Below are 11,662 nucleotides of genomic sequence, written 5' to 3'. Positions count from 1 at the left end.
ATTGCTCGGCCTCTGACCGCAAGGCACTACAAAGGGTTGTGCGTACGGCCCAGTACATCACTGGGGCTAAGCTGCATGCCATCCAGGACCTCTACACCAGGCGGTGTCAGAGGAAGGCCTTAAAAATTGTCAAAGACCCCAGCTTTCGACTGTTCTCTCTAATCCGCATGGCAAGAGGTACCGGAGTGCCAAGTCTAGGACAAAAAGGCTTCTCGACAGTTTTTACCCCTAAGCCATAAGACTCCTGAACAGGTAATCAAATGGCTACCCGGACTATTTGCATTGCCCCCCCCCTCTTTTTACGCCAGTGTAACTCTGTTTACCATATATGCAGAGTACCTTTTTAACTATACATTCATGTACATACTACCTCAATTGGGCCAACCAATCAGTTCTCCCGCACATTGGCTAACCAGGCTGCATTGTGTCCCACCACCTGCCAACCCCTCTCTTATGCTACTTCTACTGTTCATCATATATGCATAGTCACTTTAACCATATCTACATGTACATACTACCTCAATCAGCCTGACTAACCGGTGTCTGTATGTAGCCTCGCTACTCTATATAGCCTGTCTTTTTACTGTTTTATTTCTTTACTTATTGTTCACCTAATACCTTTTTTTGCACTATTGGTTAGAGCCTGTAAGTAAGCATTTCCCTGTAAGGTTGTATTCGGCACACGTGACACACTTTGATTTGTAAGATACTACTGCACTGCTGGAACTAGGAACACAAGCATTTCACTACACCAGCAATAACATCTGCTAAAAATGTGTATTTGACTAATAACATTAGACTTAATTGCACTATAACAGTGACAAACGGTGCCCACAAACTGTTAGGGCCTACATAAAGCTGTCCCAACAGCAGATCTTTCTTTTCAGCACCATGGAGTGAATCCTTAGCCAGGTGTAGCAGTGACGTCAGCAAAACAGCATTGTGTGGCACCAAAACTGTTAATTCAGTTTCATTTACTGCCTTTAAAAAAAACGTAGCTGATATGACTGACTTGCTTAAACAAATGTGGTTTCTACTGACAATTGAGATGTACAAACTATGGCATAAGGGAACCGGTGGGAGAGGCAATCCATTCATTTCGATTAAGACAATGACTGTTAAGACGGACATCGTCAATATAACTATTTGTTCAGCACTTTTGAAATGTACAGTGGTTCCTCATAAAAGTTGCTGCGGTATGGTACAGCATGTTAGTGCATGACGTCATAGTATTTTACTGTCAGCCATTGTCAGCCTCAATGCTGTTAATGGTCGTTGAATCCACCAGAAGATGCCTTTGAAGGGGACTTTATGAAGCTTGTTGGCGCTTGCTTACTTTCCCAAATAATCCTACAGCGGTTCATGCAGGCCAGACGTTTTAGTTGCTATACCTGAAATAGCTTAAGTTAATAAAGAATAATTTTATTTCACCTTTATTTAACCAGGTATGCCAGTTGAGAACAAGTTCTCATGTACAACTGCAACCTGGCCAAGATAAGGAAAAGCAGTGCGACAAACAAATTTATATATATGAAGCAACCATAGCCTCAGCTACGATAGCACAGAGAAATGTATCTTAAAACATGCTATTCTATTATTTTGTCTTAGTATCATGTTTTTCTATGACCTTCCTAAACACAATATTAATGGATTTATTTGTGATTTTTGTATAAATGCATTAGATTGGCAGATATTGGTAGGCTACTTGTTGAGTCCCAGCTATTCTACTGTTAATATGCATACCGCACATCAGACCCCCATGGGTTTTTAAGGATGAAATGTTCAGTAAGTTTTTGTCTTTTTTATGATATTTATCTTAATGTAAGCATACTGCTAGAGTCCTAAAATACAAATATTTGGTAAATTATTGGTTTTTATTGAAATGACATGTAAGGGCTGTAGGACAAAGAGTCCTGTTTACTGTAGCTCTCAACTTATATATTGAAGTCATCCTTTAGGCCAATATCTATCATTCCATCATTACAGCACACATACATCTGGCCGGGCCGTATGGAGAGCGTTTGCACATTGGCAAGATGTCGCCGAGACGTTTGCTCGTCAGCCACTGTTTGGAAGATGCATGTCAACTGCTAGATGATACTTTAATAAGCAGGCAGAGCTTACTCCTTCTTGATCTCCTTAATGTCAGTATCATTTAATAGGCAAACATCCATTAATACATTTCAAGTCCCTAAAAATAGACATCTACTTTGCCGGAGTCTTCTGTCCTGTTAGCCCATCATGAGTGGCTGGCTTCTTTTGTATTCCAATGTTTTGAATGAATGTATGAATATCAGGTCATTTATCATTCTCGGAGTGGGAAACGTTGTTTGCAGACCTGCTACACTTGTGAAATACAAGTGTTTGAAAACATGTTTGATGCTTTGAAGCATGTTTCATGCTTTGATAGCCTGTTGCCTGCACTTGAATGGTGAATGTGAGGCACGCTTAAATTACCAGTTGAGAAATTAAAATAATGCTAATTATTCTATAAATGGCTAAGCAGGACTTCAAATGTACTTTCAGCCAGAAATGTTGGGATTTTTTTTGTAGGGTGAATTATGTGGATTATAATAAATTGGCATATTTGTAGGGGTTTGTTTGGGTGGCGAGATACAAATGAGTTTCGATCACCCATTTGCTATAATGAGGATTTCGGCTGGCTATCGTCCAATTTAATGGCTCATCAATGCGTGATCTGTGACCAATGTCCATCACTACTGTCAGTCGAGAACTGTTTTCTAAAAATAATAGCATTGATAGTGGTAGAAATATATTATTGAATTAGATATGCATTTTGAAAGTTTTTTTTAAATAAAAATTATGTTTATGGGCTACTGTGCAGTGAGGCTAAAACCAACAGGACAATGAAATGTTTACTGTAGCCTATATACTGTATGCTTAATTCCTTAGCCTGCTTTCCCTTATCAATGTGCCTAGTGGTGGCACTACAGAACCTGGTTCGATCCTGGGCTGTATCACAACCGGCCATGATCGGTAGGCCCATAGGGCATCGCACAATTGGACCAGTGTCATCTGGGTTAGGGGATGGTTTGGTTGTTTTGGCCATCAATTTGTTCTTAACTGACTTACCTAGTTAAATAAAATAAATGTCCAGACTTTCTCGGTGACCTCAAGTACTCATTAACTCTGTCTCAAATAATTTTTCGGGTTGCATCACTCATGGACAAACTTCGGAAACACAGTTCATGATGAATACTCTGAGGTTCACTGGTAAGCCAAATTTGCCTCGGGATCCATCCCAGTATGTGTTCTGTGTCCACTCGTGGTATCACTTATGGTGAGCAGTTCATCAAGTTTTGTTGTCAGAAGAGGAATGGAAATGTCATGGTGAACCGACGACCTGACCAACCTGCCAAGTATGTTGCCTCTGCCTGTCGAAGACGGAGTTCCAGAGCTCACAGGTGTGTCTGTCATCCCTCACCCTCTTCAACATGTACCGGTAGCGCCATAGTTTTCAGCAAGCCAGCTGAGTGGACACAGTCTGTTCTCTTTGGTCTCAATGAAAACATTGAGATAAACAGGCATTTTTAATGGTAATTATTTTAAGGGCAGAGTTTAGAGTGGGGTGAGGAGTACTGGAAAGTTGTGACTCAAGGTTACAATAGGCCATAAGTATACAGCACACTTCCCATTGTCATCACTTTGATTATGCTGTAGCACATACTGTAGCTAAACTCAGCAAAAAAAGAAACGTCCCTGTATTTCAAAGATCATTCGTAAAATCCAAATACCTTCACTGATCTTCATTGTAAAGGGATATTTCCCATGCTTGTTCAATGAACCATAAACAATTTATGAACCTGTGGAAAGGTTTTTAAGACCGTAACCGCTTACAGACGGTAGGCAATTAAGGTCACAGTTATGAAAACTTAGGACACTAAAGAGGTCTTTTACTGACTGAAAAACAACAAAAGAAAGATGCCCAGGGTCCCTGCTCATCTGCGTGAACGAACGTGCCTTATGCATGCTGCAAGGAGGCATGAGGACTGCAGATGTGGCCAGGGCAATAAATTGCAATGTCCGTACCGTGAGACGCCTAAGACAGCACTACAGGGAGACAGGACGGACAGCTGATCATCCTCGTAGTGGCAGACCACGTGTAACAACACCTGCACAGGATCGGTACATCCGAACATCACACCTGTGGGACAGGTACAGGATGGCAACAACAACTGCCAGAGTTACACCAGGGATGCACAATCCCCCCCACCAGTGCTCAGACTGTCCGCAATAGGCTGAGAGAGATTGGACTTGTAGGCCTGTTGTAAGGCAGGTCCTCATCAGACATCACCAGCAACAATGTCGCCTATGGGCACAAACCCTCTGTCACTGGACCAGACAGGACTGGCAAAAAGTGCTCTTCACTGAAGAGTCACGGTTTTGTCTCATCGAGGGTTATCGTCGAAGGACTGAGCGTTACTCCGAGGCCTGTACTCGGAGTAATCTGTTTCGGTTTGGAGGTGGAGGTTCCGTCATCGTCTGGGGCGGTGTGTCACAGCTTCATCGGACTGAGCTTGTTGTCATTGCAGGCAATTGCAACGCTGTCCGTTACAGGGAAGACATCCTCCTCCCTCATGTGGTACCCTTCCTGCAGGCTCATCCTGACATGACCCTCCAGCATGACAATGCCACCAGCCATACTGCTCGTTCTGTGAGTGATTTCCTGCAAGACAGGAATGTCAGTGTTCTGCCATGGCCAGCAAAGAGCCCGGATCTCAATCCCATTGAGCACATCTGGGATCGGTGGGTGAGGGCTATGGCCATTCCCTCCCAGAAATGTCCGGGAACTTGCATGTGCCTTGGTGGAAGAGTGGGGTAACATCTCACAGCAAGAACTGGCAAATCTGATGCAGTCCATGAGGAGATGCACTGCAGTACTTAGTATCAGGTGTGGCCACCTGCTGCATTGACTGTTACTTTTGATGTTGAACCCCCCCCCCCCCCTTGTTCAGTGACACATTATTCCACATGTCTGTGGAACTTGTTCAGTTTATGTCTCAGTTGTTGAATCTTATGTTCATACAAATATGTTAAGTTTGCTGAAAATAAACGGAGTTGACAGTGAGTGTCAACTCCCAAAACACACTGCTGACCAGATTTGCATTGCAAATGAGGGCATACACTCTGTCAAGATGCCAGCAGAGTAAGTAGACCTACAGACCTACAGTACAACACTTTTTAAAAGCACATTACTCAACACTAGTGTCTCACCTCGCCTACAGCATATCTCTACATGTAGGTCTCCTGATTTAAACTCGATTGAACTTGTTTGGCATCAACTGAAAACAATCTGTAATTCTGCCAAGCCTACAGGCAAAGATGATCTGGTGAAGGCCATCAAGATGCTTTGGTTTGAGAAACTGACAATGGAACAAATACATTGATCATCGCAGCAAGGTTTTACCTGTGATTGAGGAGCTGGGGGGGTGCAACTTAAACGTAGTTGAAATAAACACCTGCATTTTGAATGAGTCTTTTTTTTAATCATTTTATTAATTGAAAGCATAAAGATGTTGATGAACAAATACTGTATATGTGTCTTTCTTTTGGAATAATATAAATCATGAGCTATTGTAAGGTTGACTTGAATATTATGTGGATTAAAATAAATTGACCTTTGTAGGGGGTTGATACATTTTTCGGTAGGACAAATCGGGTCTGTGCCATTGATACATTTCTAACTTTAGTCTTGTATCAGGTGAACTGTTGTGTTCTCACATTTGATCTGATAATTTCCCCATAATCTCCAAAATGTTTTCTTTCAACGATACTTCAATATACACTACTGTTCAAAAGTTTGGCGTCACTTAGAAATGTCCTTGTTTTTGAAAGAAAAACACTTTTTTTGTCCATTAAAATAACAAAATTGATCAGAGCTAGAGTGTAGACATTTTTAATGTTGTAAATTATTATTGTAGCTGGAAACAACAGATATTTTCATGGAATATCTACGTAGGCGTACAGAGGCCCATTATCAGCAACCATCACTCCTGTGTTCCAATGAGTCGTTGGGTTTGTGGGTTCGATTACAGGCTCAAAATGTCCAGAACAAAGCACTTTCTTCTCAAACTCATCAGTCTATTCTTGTTCTCAGAAAGGAAGGCTATTCCATGTGAGAAATTGCCAAGAAACTGAAGATCTCGTACAAGACTGTACTAATCCCTTCACAGAACAGCGCAAACTGGCTCTAATAGAAAGACGAGTGGGAGGCCCCAGTGCACAACTGAGCAAGAGAACAAGTACATTAGAGTGCCTAGTTTGAGAACAAGTCCTCAACTGGCAGCTTCATTAAATAGTACCCGCAAAACACCAGTCTCAATGTCAGCAGTGAAGAGGTGACTCCGGGATGCTGGCCTTCTAGGCAGAGTTGCAAAGAAAAAGAAAAGATTAAGATGGGCCAAAGAACACAGACACTGGAGAGAGGAACTTTTTTTTTACATTGTTTGCAAACTAATATGTGACACGTATTAATGCCAAAATAACATGCAAAACTGCAAACGTGTGACAAAGGCACAAAAAATGTGGAATACGTCAAGGTATATGAATATTTTCTGAAAGCACTATATATCTAAAACAAGTGTAATTTGTATTCACAATTCCCTTATCCAAACGGATTACTCATTTACCTAGCTCTTTCTCAAATTGCAAATTACAGTGCATGGAGAATGGTGTTATTTTATATATGTATATGTATTATAAAAAATGATCTAGTTTAAAAAATATATATTTAAACATTTTACTTTACCCCCTTTTCTCCCCAATTTTGTGGTATCCAATTGGTAGTTACAGTCTTGTCTCATCGCAGAAACTCCTGTACGGGCTCGGGAGAGGCGAAGGTCAGGAGCCGTGTTTCCCCCGAAACATAACCCAACCAAGCCACACTGCTTCTTGACTAGGGATGGGTATCGTTAAGATTTTAACGGTATTACTACTCTTACCGATACTGCTTAATGATCTGGTATTTCAATGGTATACTTATTTATTTATTTAGTTATTTATTTTTTTACAGAAAAAAACTAAACACATTAAGGACAGAATTAACATTGCTTTATTTCCTGAAATGTAAAAGAAACAATTTTTTACATCAAAAGAAACAGCAATGTTTTGAACAAATCACTTTTAGACTAATGTTGTGATGATGGAATTGTAAAAACAAATGAAAAACAATATTTTCCTGCAAAAGAAAATACAGTGGTATATAGCAGGGGAATGCAGGTAGGCTGCAAAAGGACTAATAGTTCTTAGCAGTTCTTCTGGAGAAAGATCAACATATTCCCTTCTCTGGCAGAATTTGGGACCTCTCCTGGCTTATTGTGTTCCCTGCAGTCGAAAATACCCTCTCGCCAGGGGTTGAGGACGCTTGAGCACAGAGATAACTTGTTACAATGTTTGTGAGTAGCTCTTCTCCCACCACCACGTCACAGGATCTTCAGCCATGGGGATGGGAGGCAGGCCTTTGTAGAGCTCGACCTCTCGCTGAAGGTGAGGGACGAGGGGGCCTGTTGGATCGTCAACCTCAACACCCTGTCCTCCTCTGAGAACAGCTCCTCCAAGGATCTCCTTGTTTTGTACAATGGAGGGACTGTCTCCTCCATTTCCTCTCCTCCTCCTGGCCTCATGCAGGAAGGCCTGAATGTCCTCATCCTGATAGCGCTCGGAGAGGTTCTCCTACACCTTCTCTTTGATGGTTGCCACAAACATATCTTCATGCTTCACAGTGAAGTGCTCTTCCAATTATTGGAAAATGGGTATGATCTGTCCACAGGTGGCATTCTTGTCACATGACACACACAGTGTGGATGTATAGAGGAGTCTCATGAGCTGGACAAACTCCTCAGCCTTATGGAAGTACTCGTCCTTCAGACGGTTCAGGTTGTATTTGGTCATTGCTTTCCGCAGTCGTGGGTCCAAGGCTGCTGCTTGGGTGCTGGATACTGCTCCATGAATCTCTCTATCATTAGATAGAGCGAGTTGCATCTGGTCTTGGCATCAAGGATGAGTGAGTGTTGCGGAAGGCCTGAAACAACAACAAAAAACAACATACATTTAATTACCGCACACTTGAATATTGAATTAAATTGTTAAATGTAGGATTTTCAAAATAATACTTTAATAGATTGAACTGGCTTCTTTCCAAGGAGCTGCTGCTTTTCCTTCAAGACTGTTTTGAGCATTGAGGATCTCTTGAACCACACGACCACTGCTCTGATTCGGGCTGCCCATTTATCAATGGAAGTCATTTTGTGGAGGACCTTCTGTTTTACACTACCGTGGCTTGTGTAGTGCACTGTAACAGTGAGATAGTAGTCCTGACAGAGGCTGGTCCACCCATCTGATGTGATGGCCAGCTTTGGCACGTCCTTCAGCTCAGTGATCACATTGGCCTTTTCTACACCATACCAGGTAGGAATTAATGTGTCACTGAGGTAACTCCTGGAGGGAGTTTTCAAGTGTTGAATTATCATTATTGAATTATTGTGTTGTGTATTGTGGAGTGATGGGACTAACATACAACCATTCTATACTACTATATCCTAAAAATGAATACAACTCAATATATACTGACAGACTGTTACCTAAAGCCCTTGGACTCCACTGTTGCAAACGGGTGTAGGCCTTTCACTATGAATTTGGTCATGGCTAGGTGGCACTCATTCACCCTCTCCTCAGTCATCCTCCCACTAGCTGCCAGCATGAAGGGGATTTGGGCTTGTCTTTGGCTTGGACCAGTGTTATTAGAGGGAAGAGTGGGTTAGTTCAACTCTGAAGCTCTGTCAGTGACCATCGGGTTCTTGTTCACCTCCCTGACCAAGGCTCTTCTCAATGCTGCATAAAATATTTTGGTACCATTCGCCAGATCTGTGCCTCGACATAATTCTGTGAGATGATCGATGGGTAGATATGCACATACTTTTGGTCATGCAGTATATATATATATTTATATACTGTACCAGTCAAAAGTTTGGACACCTACTCATTCAAGGGTTTATCTTTACTTGTACTGTTTTCTACATTGTAGAATAATAGTGAAGATGTGTTATTTCTTAGTTTTGATATGTAATCATGTAGTAACAAAAATATTGTTAAGCAAATCAAAATATATTTTATATTTGAGATTCTTCAAAGTAGCCACCTTTTGCCATCATGACAGCTTTGCACACTCTTGGCATTCTCTCAATCAGCTTTGTGAGGGAGGAACTGGAATGCATTTCAATTAACAGGTGTGCCTTGTTAATTTGTGGAATTTCTTTCCTTAATGCGTTTGAGTCAATCAGTTATGTTGTGACAGGGTAGGGTTGGTATATATATCACTCCAGTGTTAATGCTAAATTGTAATTATTTTGCCACTATGGCCTATTTATGGCCTTACCTTCCTAATCTTACTACATTTGCACACACTGAATATAGATTTTCTATTGTGTTATTGACTGTACGTTTGTTTATCCCATGTGTAACTTTTTGTTGTTGTTTTGTCACACTGCTTTGTTTTATCTTGGCCAGGTCGCAGTTTTAAATGAGAACTTGCTCTCAACTGGCCTACCTGGTTAAATAAAGGTGAAAAAAATCCCTATTTGGTGAAAGACAGAGTCCATATAATGGCAAGAACAGCTCAATTAAGTACTCTATATATTCACTGCTCAAAAAAATAAAGGGAACACTTAAACAACACAATGTAACTCCAAGTCTATCACACTTCTGTGAAATCAAACTGTCCACTTCAGAAGCAACACTGATTGACAATAAATGTCACATGCTGTTGTGCAAATGGAATAGACAACAGGTGGAAATTATAGGCAATTAGCAAGACACCCCCAATAAAGGAGTGGTTCTGCAGGTGGTGACCACAGACCACTTCTCAGTTCCTATGCTTCCTGGCTGATGTTTTGGTCACTTTTGAATGCTGGCGGTGCTTTCACTCTAGTGTGGGTTGTAGACTCCGTCTCATGCTACCACAAGTGGCTCAGGATGGCACATCAATGCGAGCTGTGGCAAGAAGGTTTGCTGTGTCTGTCAGCGTAGTGTCCAGAGCATGGAGGCGCTACCAGGAGACAGGCCAGTACATCAGGAGACGTGGAGGAGGCCGTAGGAGGGCAACAACCCAGCAGCAGGACCGCTACCTCCGCCTTTGTGCAAAGAGGAGCACTGCCAGAGCCCTGCAAAATTACCTCCAGCAGGCCACAAATGTGCATGTGTCTGCTCAAACGGTCAGAAACAGACTCCATGAGGGTGGTATGAGGGCCCGACGTCCACAGGTGGGGGTTGTGCTTACAGCACAACACCGTACAGGACGTTTGGCATTTGCCAGAGAACACCAAGATTGGCAAATTCGCCACTGGTGCCCTGTGCTCTTCACAGATGAAAGCAGGTTCACACTGAGCACGTGACAGAGTCTGGAGACGCCGTGGAGAACGTTCTGCTGCCTGCAACATCCTCCAGCATGACCGGTTTGGCGGTGGGTCAGTCATTCTGTGAGGTGGCATTTCTTTGGGGGGGCCGCACAGCCCTCCATGTGCTCGCCAGAGGTAGCCTGACTGCCATTAGGTACCGAGATGAGATCCTCAGACCCCTTGTGAGACCATATGCTGGTGCGGTTGGCCCTGGGTTCCTCCTAATGCAAGACAATGCTAGACCTCATGTGGCTAGAGTGTGTCAGCAGATCCTGCAAGAGGAAGGCATTGATGCTATGGACTGGGCCGCCCGTTCCCCAGATCTGAATCCAATTGAGCACATCTGAGACATCATGTCTTGCTCCATCCACCAACGCCACGTTGCACCACAGACTGTCCAGGAGTTGGCGGATGCTTTAGTCCAGGTCTGGGAGGAGATCCCTCAGGAGACCATCCGCCACCTCTTCAGGAGCATGCCCAGGCGTTGTAGGGAGGTCATACAGGCACGTGGAGGCCACACACACTACTGAGCCTCATTTTGACTTGTTTTAAGGACATTACATCAAAGTTGGATCAGCCTGTAGTGTGGTTTTCCACTTTAATTTTGAGTGTGACTCCAAATCCAGACCTCCATGGGTTGATAAATTTGATTTCCATTGATAATTTGTGTGATTTTGTTGTCAGCACATTCAACTATGTAGAGAAAAAAGTATTTAATAAGAACATTTCATTCATTCAGATCTAGGATGTGTTATTTTAGTGTTCCCTTTATTTTTTGAGCAGTGTATATACAGTGGGGCAAAAAAGTAGTTAGTCATCCACCAATTGTGCAAGTGCTCCCACTTAAAAAGATGAGAGAGGCCTGTAATTGTCATCATAGGTACACCTCAACTATGACAGACAAAATGAGAAGAAATAAAATCCAGAAAATCACATTGTAGCATTTTTTATTACTTTATTTGCAAATTATGGTGGAAAATAAGTATTTGGTCAATAACAAAAGTTATCTCAATACTTTGTCATTGCCAACAAAGGGTATATAACAGAGGTCAAATGTTTTCTGTCAGTCTTCACAAGGTTTTCACACACTGTTGCTGGTATTTTGGCCCATTCCTCTATGGAGATCTCCTCTAGAGCAGTGATGTTTTGGGGCTGTTGCTGGGCAACACGGACTTTCAACTCTCTCCAACGATCTTCTTTGGGGTTGAGATCTTTAGACTGGCTAGGCCACTCCAGGACCTTGAAATGCT

Source organism: Oncorhynchus masou, chromosome 2, assembly GCF_036934945.1.
Source record: "Oncorhynchus masou masou isolate Uvic2021 chromosome 2, UVic_Omas_1.1, whole genome shotgun sequence".
NCBI classification, from domain to species: domain Eukaryota; kingdom Metazoa; phylum Chordata; class Actinopteri; order Salmoniformes; family Salmonidae; genus Oncorhynchus; species Oncorhynchus masou.
This window is presented reverse-complemented; position numbering follows the sequence as displayed.